General features: G+C 41.2%; 1 protein-coding gene across 1 annotated transcript in view; it reads right to left on the reverse strand.

The window, feature by feature from the left end:
- LOC141162244 (QRFP-like peptide receptor) overlaps positions 1-20,924 on the reverse strand; it is a 40,575-nt gene extending 19,651 nt beyond the window's left edge. The window contains exon 1 of the mRNA XM_073648141.1: positions 20,481-20,924. The gene's annotated coding sequence lies outside the window, so the exon portion shown is untranslated. The remainder of the gene's footprint in view (positions 1-20,480) is intronic.
- Positions 20,925-21,660: the final 736 nt, after the last annotated feature.

A 21,660-nucleotide genomic window follows, 5' to 3' on the forward strand; every position in this document is an offset into this window, starting at 1 on the left:
GCCTAAGATGGGGACATTATTACTGGAAGGGGCCAGGATGGGCACATTATCATAGGAAAGGGCTCAGCATGGAAGACATTTTACCAGGAAGGGGCCCAAGATGGGGGACATGATTACTGGAAGGGGCCAGGATGGGGACATTATCATAGGAAGGGATTCAGGATGAGGGAACATTATACCAGAAAGGGGCCAGGATGGGGGACATTATTGCTAAAAGGGGCCAGGATGGTGGAGATTATTACAAGAAGAAGCCGGACAGGGGGCATTATTACATGGGGGTTAGCACATATGTTTTTATAGGATCTAGAACACTACAAGGGCCCATATATCTGACTAGCATGCAGGTCGGGCCCCAGGTCCAAATTTTGCACCAGGGCCTATCGTACTCTAGTTACACCACTGGTTATTTAAGATATCAGGTTAGGGAGAGACGATGTGCTACTTACATCTACAACAAGGTTGCCAACCTCCGCGGTAAGGTAGCGATCAGAAATAGGGTGTTAGTAGGGTCAGTTCACATATATAAACATATATATCCTCATAGTCCTTGGATGTGATTAATTATTTGTGGTTCCTTTCATATTCATGGTGATTATTTTGGAATTTTAATATAATCTAATAGAGTTTTGTACTTTTAAAATGGAAGACAAAGACTATGTTATACAAATTCTAATATCTTCCTAGAGATTATTGTAATTTCATGTATCCTCATACATGAGTGGTGTTAAGAATTTACTAATAAATTGCTGTCCTATGTTATATTGTATGCTGATACTGATAATATTGTGAATAACTTTTGAAAGTTTGAACTGGGAAACTTTCTAGCCTCCTGCCCCCGGCCCTGACTTGGCACCATCTGATTCCCAGCTTTTTCTAACCTAAAGAAATACATTTGAGTCTTACGCTTCCAGACAACATCACAAAAAGTCAGAAATTGGCTACAGTACAATGTTTTACCCTGCAGGGATCTGACTCCTTGGCTGACCACTAAGGCGAGTGCTTCAACAGAAAAGTCAATTCTGTAAAAAACATAGACTAAATATGTGTTGAGTAATTCAATATAAATCCATTACATTCAAAAATAACAGTAAGGAATCTTTTTTTTTTTTCTCTTCCTTCTGCAAATTCTTCATGCAGGTGGCAAAGCCATATGCACATAGCCAATGTGTTGCTTAGGCCATGTTCACACGTTCAGTATTCGGTCAGTATTTTACATCAGTATTTGTAAGCCAAAACCAGGAGTGGAACAATCAGAGGAAAAGTATAATAGAAACACGTCACCACTTCTGCATTTATCAGCCACTCCTGATTTTAGCTTACAAATACAGATGTAAAATACTGACCAAATACTGAACGTGTGAACATAGCCTTATAGTGATTATGGGCCTGCTTTAACAGAACCGTTGGCACTCCATGATCTGCCATATGGTACCTCCATGTGAGAAGTTTCCATGAGATCAAGTTCACACATGCAGAATTCTGCATGTAGACCTTCATTAAAGGAGTTGTCTAATCTTATTAAATGGGTAAAATTGCAAAGTGTATGTAAAAACAAGCAACTTTACAATCTTCCGCTTATTCTCGAGAGCGGATGAATTTTTTATTCTATAGTGCACTGTTCATTGCCAAAGTTACCGGCCACTGCTATAAGAGGTGGCTGGTTTCCTTGGTAAGAAACGTGCTGCTCTGAACCTGTCTAGATCGCTGGATCTAACCAGCTTCAGAATGCCTGCACTTTTCCAAAGTTGCAGAAGCAGAACTGCTTCTGTTAGCAGTATAGTAAAGCACCGCCATGCTGCCAGCCCAAACTGTAAATCTTAAAGAGCGCACTGCCCCCTGGCAAGCAGGAAGGTGGGAAGCTGGGGAACGATATGATCCTAAACATAAGAACTTGAGGCAACCCCTTTAAATCCTTTGACATTCCGCATGAATTGCAAGTTAAAGGGATTGTCCGGTCTTAAATTACAAGTCTGCGCGCTGTGAGGATCCTCCGGTGCTGGGGGTGGCGATCATGTGATACGTAAGTTACGTATTAAGTCTAGATGGGCGCAGCCTCGCGCAATGCAAGAGTGTCGAGTGAGGCTGGAAACCGTCTAGTTGGAATGCGGCTGGGAGTATACATAACGCATACTTGTGGCAACTGGACCTTCTGGTGCCGGCACTGAAGAATCCTCACAGTGAGCACAATGTGAGGATTTACTAGTCTGTAGTCATATAGAGTGACTGCAGACTTGTAGTTTAAGACCGGACAACCTTTTTAATGGGATATTCAATATCGTATTCACAAGCAAAGCAAAAAAATGCTCATAAAATGTGCACCATGCAAATAACATTAGGGATAATCCTCATGTGAATTTCTGGTGCATAAGACATCTTTCATCCATCTGGGTTTGAATCCTTCAGCCTGTGCTTTGTGGTTGAATCACAGCAGATACACCTTTTCTCTGGGTGTTTAGTTTCTGTTATCCTTGCTTCAGTCTTTTTAGGATAACAGGTGTTTTCATTTACTCATTTGTCTGCCCTATTACCTTTCGGGTGCAGCTTTATATACTTCCACCCTGCTGGTATTTTCTGCTTATGATAGTCTCATTTGGGTGTCCAGCCATTCTGCTGTAGTTTAAAGCCAGTGAAAGACTAGCTAGGGTTTATCTCTTTGTACTCTGCACCTTTCTTTTTAGGAAGTAGGTGGCATATTACCTAACTTTACATACATTATACTTTATTTTGTATTTAATGGTTTATTTTACTCACTCTGTGATCTCTTTCCATATCAGCACACTTTCCCTTCTGTAGGTAATTTGCACTCTGCTCTGCCCTCCGGTTCTTTAGGAGGAACATGAAGCGCCTTTCAAGCAGCATAGGTCCAAGCTGCCATCTTCTAGTTTGTGGTTAGGACTATATCAGCTCATGCAGGAACCACTAGGGACTCTAGTCTGTACAGGAACTGGCAGGGTCAGTTGCAGTTTTTAGTGTGTTACCTATTTTTACCAAAGGAGTTGCTACACTATCATAACAAGATCCATTTGAAAAATGCACATTCGTTTTAATCTAAGACATTTGGACATACCTTAATCTATAGGAAGGAACGTGTCCTAATATGATTTTTCTTCAGTACTGAGTCCGCATGGTAAGATTTTTACAATATCCAAAAAGAATGATTTTTTTGCAACAACAACAACACTCCTCCGTATTTTTGCAGTGGAAATTTACCCTCAGAAGTTTGTTTATGCTTCTAACACACTGTGACCCCTTTCGCAACTCTATTATCTCTAAAGAACACTTTTTTTCAATCAAAAAAGTCTTTAGTAATTTAATCTTTTGGCTGAGTAATCTAAAGCTATTTTCACAAGATGAGAGCCCTTAAAATCCAACCTTTTAGTTTAAATAACACTGCAGCATCCAATTCTGAGGACTGTAGATAACGGCAGTTTTATGAAACCTTCCACTTGCAGCTCTACATAAAGGGATCTCACACTTAAATGTGATACTGTTTGAAAAAAGAAAGTTATATATATTTTTTTCAACTTTTTTCTTCTTTTCTGTCTTTTTATAATATCATACCTCTAGGCTCACACAATGGTTAGGGATTAAGTTCAGTGACATCATTGAACATGAGGTATGCCTCGATCGCCACCTCTGTACATTGGTGTCACACAAGGTGTGTAAAAGACTAAGTGCAACACAAAAGGGAAGGGGAAAAGGGAGCCCAGAATCTAGAGAAAGGGGGAAGTGGAGACCTCCTAGGCTGATCTGATATCACCCTGTCTCCACTAACGTTCCTATATTGGTTCCTCACTAATCGCCACACGCGAACCTAAACCCTGTATTTGCCTAGCGCTTGGCCCTGGATAGGGAAGGGGGGATGAACACTAGTCGATCCCTACTAACGACTAAAGACAACAAGGAAGACAAACATGGGGAAAGTAGCTTAACTTTAGCCAACTTCAGAGAGATAACTCCAAGCGTCCTCCTAACATCACAGAGGAAGATAGCAGTCTGAGAGCTCCAAGCATTCACAAGGAAACATGTGAGTATCACCGGCACCTTCCTGCTGTAAAGTGAAACTATTTAAACACCCAGGCCAGGGCGTCAATTAGCAGGAAGGAGGTAGCCGCTGGGTCCTAGAGTGAAACAGCTAAGAAGGTGTCTGTAAAGCCAAACGAAAAAAATAAATCTTCTTCAACCAACTGCAGGGCGACTGTCTGTCACGTCTGACACACCCATGACAGTACTCCCCGCTCTACGAGTGGCCTCCGGACACTCAGGACTGGATTTCTAAGGATAAGAGGTATGAAATGAACATGCCAATATGGGCGCATTCACCTCTGATGCTGAAACCCACATCCTCTCCTCTGGACATAACCTTTCCAGTGCACCAAGTATTTTAGGGAATGATGTTGGAGACAAGAATCTACAATCCTTGAAATCTGAAATTCCAGATTACCATCAACCAGAGGTGAGGGATCAAGAGGTTCCACATACTTCTTGAGTAAGGACCTGTGGAAAACAATGTGGACCTTAAGGGCCTGAGGAAGCTCAATACGAAACGCTGCTGGGTTAATGACGGCTGTTATTTTATAGGGACCAATAAACCTAAGTCCTAACTTCCAAGAAGGAACTTTCAATCGTATATTCCTGGTAGACAACCACACAAAGGCATTCACATTCAGGTCCGGACCTGGCACGCGTTTTATGTCAGCTATACTTTTATACCTGTCTGCCATGATCTTTAAATAACTCAGAACCCCCTGCCACACCTAGGAGAGTGACAAAGCAAAACATTCCTCCTCAGGAACTCCCGAAGCTCCTCCCCCATAAAGGTACCAAACTGTGGATGGTATCCGTATGCACCAAAGAACGGTGACCTGCCAGTGGATTCTTGACGATGATTATTAATTGCAAATTCTGAAAGCGGTAAGTAGGATGCCCAATCCTCCTAATTTTCAGAGACGAAACACCTGAGGTAGGTCTCCAAATTCTGATTGACGCGCTCGGTCTATCCGTTCGACTGAGGGTGGAAGACAGAGGAAAAGGACAGCTGCACCCCCAATCGAGAACAGAATGCCTTCCAGAACTTGGAAACAAACATCGATGGGAACCCCATGAAGCTTCACGGTCTCATTTATGAACAAGTGAGCAAGTGTTTTGGCATTTGGAAGTGCAGGTAATAATTCCGTAGAGATTGTACCAAGGAAAATATCTAAACAGTTCTCATGCCAGTAATCTCCCCATTCAATAATCTCCCCAGTTTGCCAATCTACCAACGGATTATGTTTCACCAGCCAGGGAAGACCCAAAACAATAGGGTGGGAAGACTGTCCAGGACATAGCTAGGGATTATTTCACAATGAACCGATACGACCATCAGTTTTACATTATGTACAATCTGAGTAAATGCTTTCTGTGCTAGTGGCGCCGAGTCAATGGCGAATATGGAAATAGGCTTAGCTAAAGTACAGCAAGCAAGACCATGAGTTTTCACAAACTCAGCATCAATCATGCTGACTCTGGCTCTACCGTCAGCAAACACAGAAATTTTCTCGGTTATGCTCTCCAGCACCTCCTCTGCTGTCAGGACAAACCGGGAACTGCAGGTAGATGACAAATGCACCCCTTGCTTATCCAACTCCAGACTACCAAGAGTTAATCGAGTCTCCTTTTGTTTAGGAATTGAAGGACAGGTTCCAATAAAATGTCCCTTTTTCCCACAAAAAAAAACCATACGCCTTTTTTTCTTGCGAATCTCCAGGGAAATGTATAATGTAAAGGCACCCACTAACTGCATGGGTTCCTCCACCTCCCTCAGTGCTGGTTCATCTCCAGACTGCTCCCCCGGCAGAGGTACACAATCCCGACAAGAAGGCGCCGGAGAAGGTGGTCTCACCGGTCTATCCCAAAGACGTCTATCAAAACGTATGGCCAATGACATGGCAGCCTCCAAGAACTGAGGGATTTCGTATACTGGCAAGGCATCTTTCAATCTTTCAGAAAGACTCACAAACTTGGCATCTAAGGTCTGAGTCATTCCATTTAGAATCCGTTGCCCATCGGAATTCAGAGCTGTACGTCTCCACTGACCCATTCCCCTGCTGAAGGCGATGTAGCCTAGACTCAGCCAAGGCGACCCGGTCAGGGCCATCATAGATGAGGGCCAGGGCCCTGAAAAACCCCTCTACAGACTGGAGACAAACCGAATCCTGCGCTAAAGAAAACGTCCAGGACTGAGGATCTCCCTGCAGTAGAGAGATCACAATTCCTACTCGTTCGTCCTCATTTCCGGAGGAGTAAGGACGAAGTTTAAAATACAGTTTTCAAGCCTCCTTGAATACAAAAAACTTGTCCCTACCTCCTGAAAACCTGTCTGGGAGGGCAATCTTGGGTTCAGGCTGGATAGGCCTACTTGCAGAGACCTCCACATTAGCGACCTGTAGCCGCTGATGCTGTTGCTGAACCTCACAGTGGAGGTCATTCACCTCCAGAGACAGCCTGTGCAGCCGCTCTGCGAGCTCTGCAACTGAACCCCCAAAAAAAAGAAAGGAAAAAAAAAACACGCCTGAAAAAAAAAACCCACACAATTAAACCCAAGTGTCAGATTTTTTTTTCTAAATTTGCACGGCCGATAATAATTTCACGCAAGGTGTGTGAAAGACTAAGTGCAGCACCAAAGGGAAGGGGGAAAGGGAGCCCAGACTCTATTGAAAGGAGGAAGTGGAGACCTCCTAGTCTGATCTGATATCACCCTATCTCCATTAATGTCCCTATATTGGTTCCTCACCAATCGCCGCATGTGAACTTAAACCCTGTATTTGCCTAGCGCTTGGCTCTGGATAGGGAAGGGTGGATGAACACTAGTCGATCCCCACTAACAACTAAAGATAACAAGGGAGACAAACATGAGGGAAAGTAGCTTAACTTTAGCCGACTTTAGAGAGATAACTCCAAGCGTCCTCCTAGCACCACAGAAGAAGATAGCAGCCTGAGAGCTCCAAGCATTCACAAAGAAACATGTGAGTATCACCAGCACCTTCCTGCTGCAAAGTGAAACTATTTAAACAGCCAGGCCAGGGTGTCAATTAGCAGGAAGCAGGTAGCTGCTGAGTCCTAGAGTGAAGCAGCTAAGAAGGTGTCTGTAATGCCAAACGAAGAGATCTTCTGCAACCAACTGCAGGGCGACTGTCTGTCACATCTGACACACCTGTAACAATTGGTCCATTACTCCCATGAATCTACTGTTATATGGATTTTTTTCTATACATTTCTATAAATGCACGTTGTAAAAGCAAAATTATACTCATGTACCCCAACCAAACACACACATCTGCATTGGGCTTTTATACTATCTCCATGTTCGCTTTAATTTTCTTTGCGTAGTTCAAATCCAAAAACAGATCTATTAAATCCCATCTATACAGAGCAAGTAACATACATGGGGAAATTAATAAAACTTATATGAAAATTAAGGATCTAAAAGTCCAGCTGCCTACAGCCATCACTTTAGGGGTCTTATGAGCAGGGCTGCCACCAGGAAATTCAAGGCCCCAAACAGGCAACATTTTTGGGCCCCCCTTGAGACTCCACAGAGGCTCCATCCCAGCTCTGCCTCTTCCCCTTGAAACCGTCCACAGTCCAAAAGCCCAATCTTGGAAAAACTCCACCTCTGCACCACGTCCTCACCAATCACACATTAACAGTTCACATCGTACACCAGATTACACACATAGCCATCAGGTTTTGTTTTGGCCAAAAGATTTTTTAAGCCGCCACCACGACAAGGTAGACTGTTTTGACCGGGCCCTACTCTACTCTAACCTATTAAACATTTGTTAAAATATCAAATGCACTTTTTAGGTATATTTTTATTTATTAATGTGTCACATACTTTTTTTAAAATGACAAATAATACCACATACAAGGGAAAAATACCGTCACACCATGACCAGATCACATATTACCACCACACAGTGACCAAATAATACCACAAACAAGGGACAAGTATCACCACACCGTGACCAGATCACATATTACAACCACATAGTGACCGAATAATACCACATACAAGGGACAAATACTGCCACACCATGACCAGACCACATATTACCACCACTTAGTGACTGAATAATACCACATACAAGGGACAAGTACCACCACACCGTGACCAGATCACATATTACAACCACATGGTGAGCGAATAATACCACATACAAGGGACAAATACCGCCACACCATGACCAGACCATGTATTACCACCACTTAGTGACCGAATAATACCACATACAAGGAACAAATATCGTCACAACATGACCACCACCATGTGATGCTTTTTTGGATAGCACTTGGCCCAATGTTTTACTATGGGGCAGTGCAGATCAGCGATTATTTTCCTATGCCAATTCAGCAGGAGAAAACAATTGCAGCACGCTGCAAGTGCATCCGAGAATTGGATCGCACGCACCAATACAAGTCTACGGGTGCGTGGGAAAAAACAGACTGCACTCTGATGTAATCCGAGATTACCGTGGACGCCGGCAATGGAGGAGAGGGAGAAATTACTTTCTCTGTCTCCTCCACACCTGTGTTGCGATTCTCTCTTGTGAGAGGATCTGATCACAGTAGAATGAAACGTGACTCACGATCGCAGCAGAGTTTTAGCTGAGGGTCATTTGCTTATGCCATCCAATTCTCTCACATTAGAGAATCATCGGATGCTACTCGCCAATGTGAGCGAGCCTTTATAAAGAGATATAGGTCTCTTGATAAATTTGGTGCATATTTGCTTGTCATAAAAGCAAATCTACTCGTGCTATAAGCAAGTGTAAGATATTGGTGATCGGTGATAGATCAGATATTGAAATTGGTAATAGATTAGATAAAGATAGATCAACATCAAATCAATATTTTGATATCGTCCTTTGTCTTCAAAACAGCATCAGTTCTTCTCGGTACTTGTCACATGCACACAGTTTTTGAAGGAACTCGGCAGGTGGTTGTTCCAAGCGTCTTGGAGAACTGACCACAGATCTTCTGTGGATGTAGGTTTGTGCAAATCCTTCTATCTCTTCATGTAATCCTACATAGACTCTATGATGTTAAGACCAGGGCTCTGTCGAGCCGTTTCATCACTTCCACGTCTCCTTGTTTTTCTTTATCCTAAAGATAGTTCGTATAGGGAATCTGTCAGTAGGAGCAACCCTCCTAGGGCATGCAGGTCATAGAAAGTTGAAAATGAAAGTGTGTGTTACCAGTATGAGACTTATAATGACAAACAGTCTGCTCTTCTGATCTTCATGTCTCACACTGGTAACTCCCCCTTTTATTTAAAATAATCTCTGGAGACAGATTCTCAGGGAGATTTATGTCCGGCCCATAGATCTTAACAGTTCACTTACGTGTTAAGAAAAATGTGGATTTCTCTGGAATAAAACATGGGATTGCAGATATCAAGGTATTGTGTTATTCAGATTTCTATGACCTACATGATTATTTAGACGGCTTAGGAGGGTTCATCCTACTGACAGATTCCCTTTAATGACAGTGGCTGTATGTTTGGGGTGTTTGTTCTGCTGCAGAATAAATTTGGAGCCAATCAGACGCCTACCTGTTGCCCTGTTGGTGTTACATGATGGACAAGGATCTGCCTGTATTTCTCAGCATTGAGGACTAATCAAATCCTTCACTCTATTTGGTGAACTGCAGACCCAAACTTGCAGGACCTCCACCAAGCTTTACTGCTGCCTACAGACCCTCATTATTGTACTGCTCTTCAGCACTTCAATGAACAAACTGTTCCCTGTTACAGACAAATATTTCAAATTTTGTCTCATGAGTCCAGAGCACCGGGTGACATTTTTTTGCTCCCCAGTTCCTATGTTTTCAAGCATACTTTAAGCACCTTGGTTCCATGTTGAAGCTATGGCTTTTTGGCACCAATTGCGCCATGAAGACCATTTCTGGCCAGACTTCTCCATACAGTAGATGGGTGTAACTGGGCCCTACTGGGTTGTGCCGGCTCTGAGCTGTTGGCACGGCTGGACATCTTCCGATCTCAAGGGGAAATAAGCATGATGTGTCTTTCATCTGCTGCACTAAGTTTTCCTTGCTGATCACTGCGTCTACAGTTCTCAACATTGCCCATTTCTTGGTGCGTCTTCAAAAATCCTTGCATAGCACATCTTTAAATCTAAATCTGCATTGAAATCCTTGCGTCTTGTTCTTGCTGTGCTCAGTCTTGTCATGGTGTATGACCTATGACATGTCTTCTACAACCTCACCTTAGTAGCTGAGTTTGTCTGTTCCTCACCCAGTTTTAAGCCTCCTACACAGCAGTTTCTGTTTCAGTTAATGACCGTGCTTACACCTACATATGAAAATGATGATCAGTATCACCTATTCGGTATAATTGGTTACTCATACACCTGACTATAATCCTACAAAATCCTTGATTCTGCGTAAGTGTTCCTAGAAGAAGTGATGCTGTTTTCAAGGTAAGAGACGGTCAACAAATATTGATTTGATTTAGATTTCTCTTTTGTTCATTCACTTTGCATAGATAGATAGATAGATAGATAGATAGATAGATAGATAGATAGATAGATATATGGATAGATAGAAGGATAGATAGATAGATGGATAGATAGGTACATAGATAGATGGATGGATGAATAGATAGATGGATCGATAGATACATGGATAGATAGAAGGATAGATAGATGGATAGATAGATAGATAGATAGATGGATGAATGAATGAATAGAGAGATGGATGGATTGATAGATGGATGGATGATAGATAGATAGAATGATAGTAGTAGAAGGATAGATAGATAGTAGAAGGATAGATAGAGATTGATAGATAGATAGATAGGTACATAGATAGATAGATGGATAGATAGAAGGATAGATAGATGGATAGATAGATAGATAGATGGATAGATAGGTACATAGATAGATAGATAGATAGATAGATAGATAGATCGATGGATGAATAGATAGATGGATGAATAGATAGATGGATGGATGAATAGATAGATAGATGGATCGATAGATAGAAGGATAGATAGATAGATAGATGGATAGATAGAAGGATAGATAGATGGATAGAGAGAATGATAGATACATGGATAGATAGATGGATAGATAGATAGATAGATGGATAGATAGGTACATAGATAGATAGATAGATAGATAGATAGATAGATAGATAGATAGATAGATAGATAGATAGATACAGTCATATGAAAAAGTTTGGGCACCCCTATTAATCTTAAGCTTAATGTTTTATAAAAATTGGTGTTTTTGCAACAGCTATTTCAGTTTGATATATGTAATAACTGTTGGATACAGTAATGTTTCTGCCTTGAAATGAGGTTTATTGTACTAACAGAAAATGTGCAATCTGCATTCAAACAAAATTTGACAGGTGCATAAGTATGGGCACCTCACCAGAAAAGTGACATTAATATTTAGTAGATCCTCCTTTTGCAAAAATAACAGCCTCTAGTCGCTTCCTGTAGCTTTTAATGAGTTCCTGGATCCTGGATGAAGGTATTTTTGACCATTCCTCTTTACAAAACAATTCCAGTTCAGTTAAGTTTGATGGTCGCCGAGCATGGACAGCCCTCTTCAAATGATCCCACAGATGTTCAATGATATTCAGGTCTGGGGACTGGGATGGCCATTCCAGAACATTGTAATTGTTCCTCTGCATGAATGCCTGAGTAGATTTGGAGCGGTGTTTTGGATCATTGTCTTGCTGAAGGATCCATCCACTGAGTAACTTCAACTTTATCACTGATTCTTGAACACTATTGCCAAGAATCTGCTGATACTGAGTGGAATCCATGCATCCCTCAACTTTAACAAGATTCCCAGTGCCGGCATTGACCACACAGCCCCAAAGCATGATGGAACCTCCACCAAATTTTACTGTGGGTGGCAAGTGTTTTTCTTGGAATGCTGTGTTTTTTTGCCACCATGCATAACGCCTTTTTGTATGACCAAACAACTCAATCTTGGTTTCATCAGTCCACAGGACCTTCTTCCAAAAAGAAATAGGCTTCTTCAAATGTGCTTTTGCATACCTCAGCCGACTCTGTTTGTGCGTACTTGCAGAAACGGCTTCTTTCGCATCACTCTCCCATACAGCTTCTCCTTGTGCAAAGTGCGTTGTATAGTTGACCGATGCACAGTGACACCATCTGCAGCAAGTTGATGCTGCAGCTCTCTGGAGGTGGTCTGAGGATTGTCCTTGACTGATCTCACCATTCTTCTTCTCTGCCTTTCTGATGTTTTTCTTGTCCTGACACTTCTGGCCTTAACAAGAACTGTCCCTATGTTCTTCCATTTCCTTACTATGTTCCTCACAGTGGAAACTGACAGGTTAAATCTCTGAGACAGCTTTTTGTATCCTTCCCCTGAACGACTATGTTGAATAATCTTTGTTTTCAGATCATTTGACAGTTGTTTTGAGGAGCCCATGATGCCACTCTTCAGAGGAGATTCAAACAGGAGAACAACTTGCAAGTGGCCACTTTAAGTAGCTTTTCTCATGATTGCATACACCTGGCTATAAAGTTCAAAGCTCAATAAGGTTACAAAACCAAAAAAAGTGCTTTAGTAAGTCAGTAAAAAGTAGGCAGGAGTATTTAAAACAAGAAAATGATAAGGGTGCCCATACTTATGCACAGGTCAAATTTTGTTTGAATGCAGATTGCACATTTTCTGTTAGCACAATAAACCTCATTTCAAGGCAGAAACATTACTGTGTCCAACAGTTATTACATATATCAAACTGAAATAGCTGTTGCAAAAACACCAATTTTTATAAAACATTAAGCTTAAGATTAATAGGGGTGCCCAAACTTTTTCCTATGACTGTATATGGATGAATAGATAGATGGATGAATAGATAGATAGATGGATCGATAGATAGATGGATAGATAGATAGATAGATAGAAGGATAGATAGATGGATAGATAGATAGATGGATAAATAGATAGATAGATAGATAGATATATAGATAGATAGATGGATGAATAGATAGATGGATCGATAGATAAATGGATAGATAGATACATGGATAGATAAAAGGATAGATAGATGGATAGATAGAAAGATAGATAGATAGATAGATAGATAGATGGATGAATGAATAGATAGATAGATGGATGGATAGATAGATGGATGGATGGATAGATAGACAGAATGATAGTAGTAGAAGGATAGATAGATAGTTGAAGGATAGATAGAGATAGATAGATAGATAACAAGGACACAGGCATATTACATCTGAATGCGCTTTGCATAGATAGATGGATAGATAGAAGGATAGATAGATAGATGGATAGATAGGTACATAGATAGATAGATCGATAGATAGATTGATAGATAGAAGGATAGATAGATAGATAGATAGATAGATAGATGAATAGATAGATGCATGGATGAATAGATAGATGGATCGATAGATAGATGGATAGATAGATGGATAGATAGAAGGATAGATAGATAGATGATAGATAGATAGATAGATAGATAGATGGATGAATGAATAGATAGATGGATGGATAGATAGATGGATGGATGAATGGATAGATAGATAGAATGATAGTAGTAGAAGGATAGATAGATAGTAGAAGGATAGATAGAGATAGATAGATAGAAAGAATGATAGTAGTAGAAGGATAGATAGATAGTAGAAGGATAGATAAATAGATAGATAGATAGATAGATAGATAGAAAGGACACAGGCATATTACATCTGAATGCACAGTTATCCACAGTCCTGAACCCTAGTTCCTGCCATCATAAATCTCTCCGGAGCTTTTTTATTTGCTTCCCCTGATATAGACATACTAAACTTTCCCCTTTCATCTGCCCCCCCCCCTCAACCTGACCCCCCCTCCTCAATAATATTCCACCCCTCCATCTCCCTTACGGACTATGTACATATATTCTCATGTGCACCACATAGATTGTAAGCTCCTGGGCTCAGGCTATTGCTGACAAATCTTTGCATGGTAAAAACGATTTAGGGCTATTTTCATAAGGAATTGGGCTCCAAGGATAAAACACAACAGCGTCATTATATTCTAGCAATGTACTGACAGGTGAGTTAAATTTAGAAATATGGCATTTATGGCAGCTGAAGATCTGAATAATATGACCCTGGGATTGTGAATATGAGCAGAACACGCTGATAATATAGTATATAAAGAATCTCCTGCCTCTACACCATGGCACCCAGCTCTGCTGTGTAAGGGATTCTGCTTGCTGACCCTATATCCCTGCCGGAGGCACTAATGTAAGTGTGAGGCCGTGATATCCCCACCGGCAATACTTCATTGCAGTCAATGTAATTTCCTGTTAAATCTCAATTACAAAGTGAAACATATAAGACGAGTTATTGATGGGAAAAGATTTCCACATATCGTTAAACCGGTAAATAACGTCAGCGTTAAACCTTTCCTGGTACCCCCGTTCTAAGAATTAATCTCAGCCCATCATAATGAGGCATTAATGACACTGACTAATGGTGGAAGTGAAGCTCTTCTTGAGTCTTCTGTCACAGGACGCCTTTGGGCAGCGCTTCTCAGTGCCATTCATCCATAATTTAGAGTATGTGTGATGCACCTAAAAACGTATTTGTAGACGGCTGGCTGCGCTAATGCAAATGACATTAAGCAAACCACCATACATCAAGAGATAAAATTGCCCTCTTTTATCACGGATCCATCGTTGGGTGGATTAGAGCGCAGCACATCGTCTCCTTCGGGATGATTAAACACATCACACATTTCTAGGCGGCTTTGTTCTTTGGGAGTCTAAAGTGTGAAGAAGTTAGAGGAAGACGTCATTTATCGAAGACACAAGGACAAATGGTGAGATGTAAAGAATTCAGAATTATTGGAATGGGACAGAATAATATTAAAATTTGAGAGTCCTCAGTGGTTGATACCTTTTAATGGCTAACTGAAAAGATGGTAACAAATTGCAAGCTTTCGAGACTACTCAGGTCTCTTCAGCAGGCTTAGAATAACACAAAATCTGAAAAGTCACATATTTATACACAACAAGACACAGAAATAATGCACTAGATGAGACAAGTGACATGAAGCAGAACTATCTTATCTATCACATTATTCCTGTGTCCTCTTGTGCATAAATATGTGACTCTTCAGATTTTGTTTTATTCTATGCCTGATGAAAATACCTGAGTAGTCTTGTAAGCTTGCAATGTGTTACCATCTTTTCAGTTAGCCACTAAAATGTATTAACCACTGAGGACTTTCAAATTTTAGTATTTTTCTATCTACTGGCTAACACGGTAGAAAGTTATATATTTTTCCTGTATGGCAAAAAAAAGTTTGTAAGGGAACTGAAAATCTTTTTTTTTGCAAAAATCCCTGTAATGTATTTGCTATGGTAAAATCCAAGATATACCATTACTTTATGATCTGGGGTTGGACGACTCTCTGGGAACCAGGGGCCAAAGAGGTGTCCAGGCCCCAGTGTTATTCAACATTTTTATGAATGATTTAGATAAAGGAACTGAAGGTAAACTAATCAAATTTGCTGATGATGCAAAGCTAGGAGGGATGGCTAACACTAGAGAAGACAGAGAAAGGATTCAGAAGGATCTAGATAAGCTTGAACAATGGGCGGCGACTAATAGAATAGTATGTAACAGGGAGAAATGCAAGATTCTACAGCTGGGCAAGAAAAATGAAAATTACAACTTCAGAATGAGAGGAATAGAACTAAGGAACAGCATGTGTGAAAAAGACTTGGGTATACTAATAGATCACAGACTGCACATGAGTCAACAGTGTATTGCAGCAGCAAAAAAGGCAAACACAGTTCTGGGATGTATTAAGAGAAGCAAAGAGTCTAGATCACGTGAAGTAATTATCCCTCTCTACTACTCCTTGGTCAGACCTCATCTGGAATACTGAGTCCAGTTCTGGGCACCACATTTTAAAAAAGACATTGAAAAACTGGAGCAAGTTCAGAGAAGATCTACCAGGATGGTGACCGGTCTGCAAACTATGTCCTATGTGGAATGGTTAAAGGATCTGGCAATGTTTAGCTTGCAAAAGAGAAGACTGAGAGGAGACTTAATAGCTGTCTACAAATTTCTGAAGAGATGTCACAGTGTAAAAGGATCATCCTTATTCTCATTTGCACATGGAAACATGAGACACAATGGAATGAAACTGAAAGGCAGAAGATGCAGATTAGATATTAGAAAAATCTTTATGACAGTTAGGATGATCAATGAGTGGAACAGGCGGCCACGAGAGGTGGTGAGTTCTCCTTCAATGGAAGTCTTCAGAGGCTGGACAGACATCTGTCTGAGATGGTTTAGTGAATCCTGCATTGAGTAGGGGGTTGGACATGATGTCCCTGGAAGTCCCCTCCAACTCTAACATTCTATGATTCATAGACAGAACTATTGGACTGCAAAAGGTCCATATACTGTTCTTCCATAGGGGCCCATATCTATGTCCGCCCCTGCCTCATAGATTCTAATAATAATGAGCGCTACCCCCTTTTACTGCACATTGTTGCGCTGGTCACCCAATGTACTGGGAACTGCGGCACAGCCCTATGTAAGTAAATAGAGTAGGATGCAGTTTTCGGCACAGTGGGTGGCCAGGAGTGCCATTGTGCAAGTATAACATTAAAAGGGGATGCAATACAAGACTAGCACAGAGTTGCCTACATTTGCAGGATCAGTAGGGTCTCAGAAGCCCCCATCGATCATTAAATGATTGCATATCCTAATGTGTAATCAGATGGGGGGAAAAGGTTGTCCAATTTGGAAAGTCATCCATTACTGGGTGCAGTGATCACCAGTGAGAGCCTAGTTCAGATCTGCTGCAGGGGCGCCCATTCAAGGGTGGACATAGACAGAAGATGGCCCTTGTGCAAGAACAATTATTGGAATAATAAAAATGCACAGTTCCACTTGTTTTGGAGCTGATAGTGGCCCTCTTACCTCTTTGGCTCTTGTGCAGCTGCAAAGGTTGCACTAATGGTATGTCCGCCCCTGTTTCCATTGAAATGAACTGTATGAAATTCAGGGTCTTCTGGGGCAAGAGACGTTCTCTGCAACCACTTTCTAGATGAGTGTACTGATCCAGGAATCCCTTTCTAAATATGCTCAGAATGTGTTTTTTCCAAAACAGAAAACCCCTTTAAGTATCACATGGTGCGAGTGGTGTATGCAGTTGAAATAAAAAGCACATAGACATCATATTCACATCGTACTACTGAGCAATGCAAAAATTCATTTGACAATCTTAGAAGCATGTGTGCCTGGTAAGTCATAGGAAGTAGGGTGAAGACTGCCCCCTGGTGGCTTCTTCTTCTTCTTTTGTTTTTTTTTTAATGACAGGTAAGTTGTGTGTCCCCCAAATACTCCATAGTTTGCAGTATGCAACCTGTGATCTAGTGTGACCCGGGGGAAAAGTTTCACTATGGAGCATCTACTTCACATGGAACCATCTGCCATAGGAGAGGACTGCGCCTGACCTGACCAGCACCTCTTGAAACCTTTTAAAGAGACACTAACAGCTTTACTATGCAATCTTATAGTATAATCTATTATGCCCTGTATGCAGCCACTTCAGACTGATAGACGCAGGAACAAAAAGTCTGGGAAATCTGGGCTTCATCTCAAATATCTCCTGTTCTGAGAAACATTAGAAACAACATATTATGTGTGAATTGTGGAGGTGAGCATTTAAGGGTTAATCCAGTTAATATCGCACATAATGCTTCATTACTATCGGTATTTCTGATATATTACACTATAACATGTGCTGCACCCCAGAGTCTCAGCTTTCTTCTACCACCTTACTGACAGATATAGGAATGTTCTATCTAGAGGAAGGAAACATTTAGATTGACTATATTATATACTATAACTCCTGCGGTCCATGGTGGTGAATAGACTATGCTCGGTCTATGGTGCTGAGTATACTGTGCTCTGTCCATGGTGCTGAGTATACTGTGCTCTTTCCATGGTGCCGAGTAGACTATGTTCTTTCCATGGTACTGAATAGACTATGCTCTGTACGTGATACTGAGTACACTGTGCTCTGCCCATGGTGCTAAATAAGCTATGATCTGCCTGTGGTGTTGAATAGGCTATGCTCTGTCTATGGTGCTGAGTACACTGTGCTCTATCCATGGTGCTGAATAGACTATGCTCTGTGCATAGTGCTGCATAGACAATGTTCTGTCCATAGTGCTGAATAGACTATGCTTTCTCCATGGTGCTGAATAGACTATGCTCTGTACATGGTGCTGAATAGACCATGCTCTGTACATGATGCTAAGTACACTGTGCTCTGTCCATTGTGCCAGATAGGCTATGCTCTGTACATCATACTGACTACACTGTGCTCTGTCCGTGATGCTGAATAGACTATTCTCTGTCCATTGTGCCAGATACACTATGGTCTGTCCATGGTGCTGAATAGACTATGCTTTGTACATCATACTGAGTACACTGTGCTCTGTCCATGATGCCGAATAGACTATGCTCTGTCCATGGAGCTGAATAGACTATGCTCTGTCCATGGAGCTGAATAGACTATGCTCTGTCTATTACACTAGACTATGCTCTGTCAATTACAATGAAAAAACTATGCTCTATCCATTATACTGAATAGACTATGCTCTATCCATTATACTGAATAGACTATGCTCTGTCTATTACACTAGACTATGCTCTGTCCACTACACTGTATAGACTATGCTCTGCCCATTACACTAAATAGACTATGCTCTGTCCATTTCACTGAATAGACTATGCTCTGTTCATTTCACTGAATGGGCTATGCTCTGTCCATGGTGCTGAATAGACTATGCTCTATCCATTATACTGAATAGACCATACTCAGTCCACGCTGCTGAATAGACGATGCTCTGTCCATTACACTGAATAGACTATGCTCTGTCCATGGTGCTGAATGCTCTCTCCATTACACTCAGTAGACTATGCTGTAAACATTACACTGAATACACTATGCTCTGTCCATTACACTGAATAGACTATGCTCTGTCCATGGCGCTGAATAGTCTATTCTGTCCATGGTGCTGAATAGACTATGCTCTGTCCATTACACTCAATAGACTATGCTCTATCCATGGTGCTGAATGCTCTGCCCATTACACTGAATAGACTATGCTCTGTCCATGGTGCTGAATAGACTATGCTCTGTCCATTCACTCAATAGACTATGCTCTATCCATGGTGCTGAATGTTCAGTCCATTACCCTGAATAGACTATGCTCCGTCCATTACACTCAATAGACTATGCTCTGTCCATGGTGCTGAATAGACTATGCTCTATCCATTATACTGAATAGACCATACTCAGTCCACGCTGCTGAATAGACGATGCTCTGTCCATTACACTGAATAGACTATGCTCTGTCCATGGTGCTGAATGCTCTGTCCATTACACTCAGTAGACTATGCTGTAAACATTACACTGAATACACTATGCTCTGTCCATTACACTGAATAGACTATGCTCTGTCCATGGCGCTGAATAGTCTATTCTGTCCATGGTGCTGAATAGACTATGCTCTGTCCATTACACTCAATAGACTATGCTCTATCCATGGTGCTGAATGCTCTGCCCATTACACTGAATAGACTATGCTCTGTCCATGGTGCTGAATAGACTATGCTCTGTCCATTCACTCAATAGACTATGCTCTATCCATGGTGCTGAATGTTCAGTCCATTACCCTGAATAGACTATGCTCCGTCCATTACACTCAATAGACTATGCTCTGTCCATGGTGCTGAATAGACTATGCTCTGTCCATGGTGCTGAATGTTCTGTCCATTACCCTGAATAGACTATGCTCTGTCCATGGTGCTGAATAGACTATGCTCTGTCCATGGTGCTGAATGTTCTGCCCATTACCCTGAATAGACTATGCTCTGTCCATTACACTCAATAGACTATGCTCTGTCCATTACCCTGAAAAGACTATGCTCTGTCCATGGTGCTGAATAGACTATGCTCTGTCCATGGTGCTGAATGTTCTGCCCATTACCCTGAATAGACTATGCTCTGTCCATTACACTCAATAGACTATGCTCTGTCCATTACCCTGAATAGACTATGTTCTGTCCATGGTGCTGAATAGACCATGCTCTGTCCATGGTGCTGAATGTTCTGTCCATTACCCTGAATAGACTATGCTCTGTCCATTACCCTAAATAGACTATGCTCTGTCCATGGTGCTGAATGTTCTGTCCATTACCCAGAATATACTATGCTCTGTCCATGGTGCTTAATAGACTATGCTCTGTCCATGGTGCTGAATGTTCTGTACATTACCCTGAATAGACTATGCTCTGTCCATGGTGCTGAAATCTCTTTTGCAGTGAGATATCCTAGAGTCTTAATGATATACCATATGTCCACATAAGTTTTGCAAAGAAAAAGTCTTACCTGGTCCAAAATAAGGAGAAGCAGCCTGTGTGAACCTTGCTTCTTGGTACAGCACTGAATAATCCACTATATCCAGTAATGCATAAAAATACACTGGTGTATACATCCCCTGCTTGACGTCAAGATTCTGTGCTGAACTCTTCTTTGCAAATTCTCTTTCTCAATAATAAATGTCCATTCAGCTTCACAGCAACAAAATGATGTATGGAGTGAACTTCCTGATGCTTGAATCTGTCTGTAATCCCTCATCTCCCCCTGCGCTGGGAAAAGTAACACAATGTCCATGCACAGCTTATCCTTGCTTCTTTCTAATGTCTTCCAGAGCAGCAAAGTGCAGATTTCATGGTTGGAATGAGAATTTCCCTCTTATTGACAGTGGGATGTAGTGCACGGACATTCAATGCAGCCATATAATGACTTCCCCTATAGGCTCGGCAGGTCTTGCAATCAATGTGAACTGTGCTCCTCCCAGCATCCGAGCATAGGATCGTCAGTGTTGGGTTTCTATAGAGGGATGCTATTATTTTTGTGAATGCATCAAAAATTAATCAAGTTTTTATACATGACTGAATTCTTGCCTTGTTATTTTAACACATTGAATTCATTAATTTATGAAAACTAGAATTTTTGTAGGTTTTAAAGATGAGAATTTTCTCAAATGTTTATTAACTGCAGGTTTGTGGAGTTGGGAATAATGGACCAGAAGTTTCCAAATCCTTTTATTTTTATCTTATTGTAACAGTTATATGGAAAAAATGCATAAATTTATATTGTTTCACTTGTAGTCCTACAGCGTTGACCCAGAGCAAAGCAAAACCCTCATATAATGCAGATGCTGAATTATTAGGGAAAAAAAATAGATTCCAAATATGTCACTCAGAATACATTTCTGAAACAAGGACTAATCTCCATCAATGGCGAACAAATAATTTACATCTATCCCAATGTCCTCTGGCAGAGAGCAGGGTTGGTCATAGGAGCTTACAACCTCGACAGCATCATGTACTCTAAAGGCTCCAAGACCCAGTAGATAAACATTTTGGCGTGACCATCTAATGTGTATGGACCTCTGGACTGAATCTGGTAGCAACTTACTCCACACTCCCCATAGAGAACGCATGAATTTATTTGGGGAGTCAGGAGAAATAACCGTTGGCTGACAGCTTAGATCATCCATCAG

The sequence above is a fragment of the Phyllobates terribilis genome, unplaced genomic scaffold, assembly GCF_046119375.1.
Source record: "Phyllobates terribilis strain yellow unplaced genomic scaffold, ASM4611937v1 Scaffold_9__5_contigs__length_417890890, whole genome shotgun sequence".
Lineage (NCBI taxonomy): Eukaryota > Metazoa > Chordata > Amphibia > Anura > Dendrobatidae > Phyllobates > Phyllobates terribilis.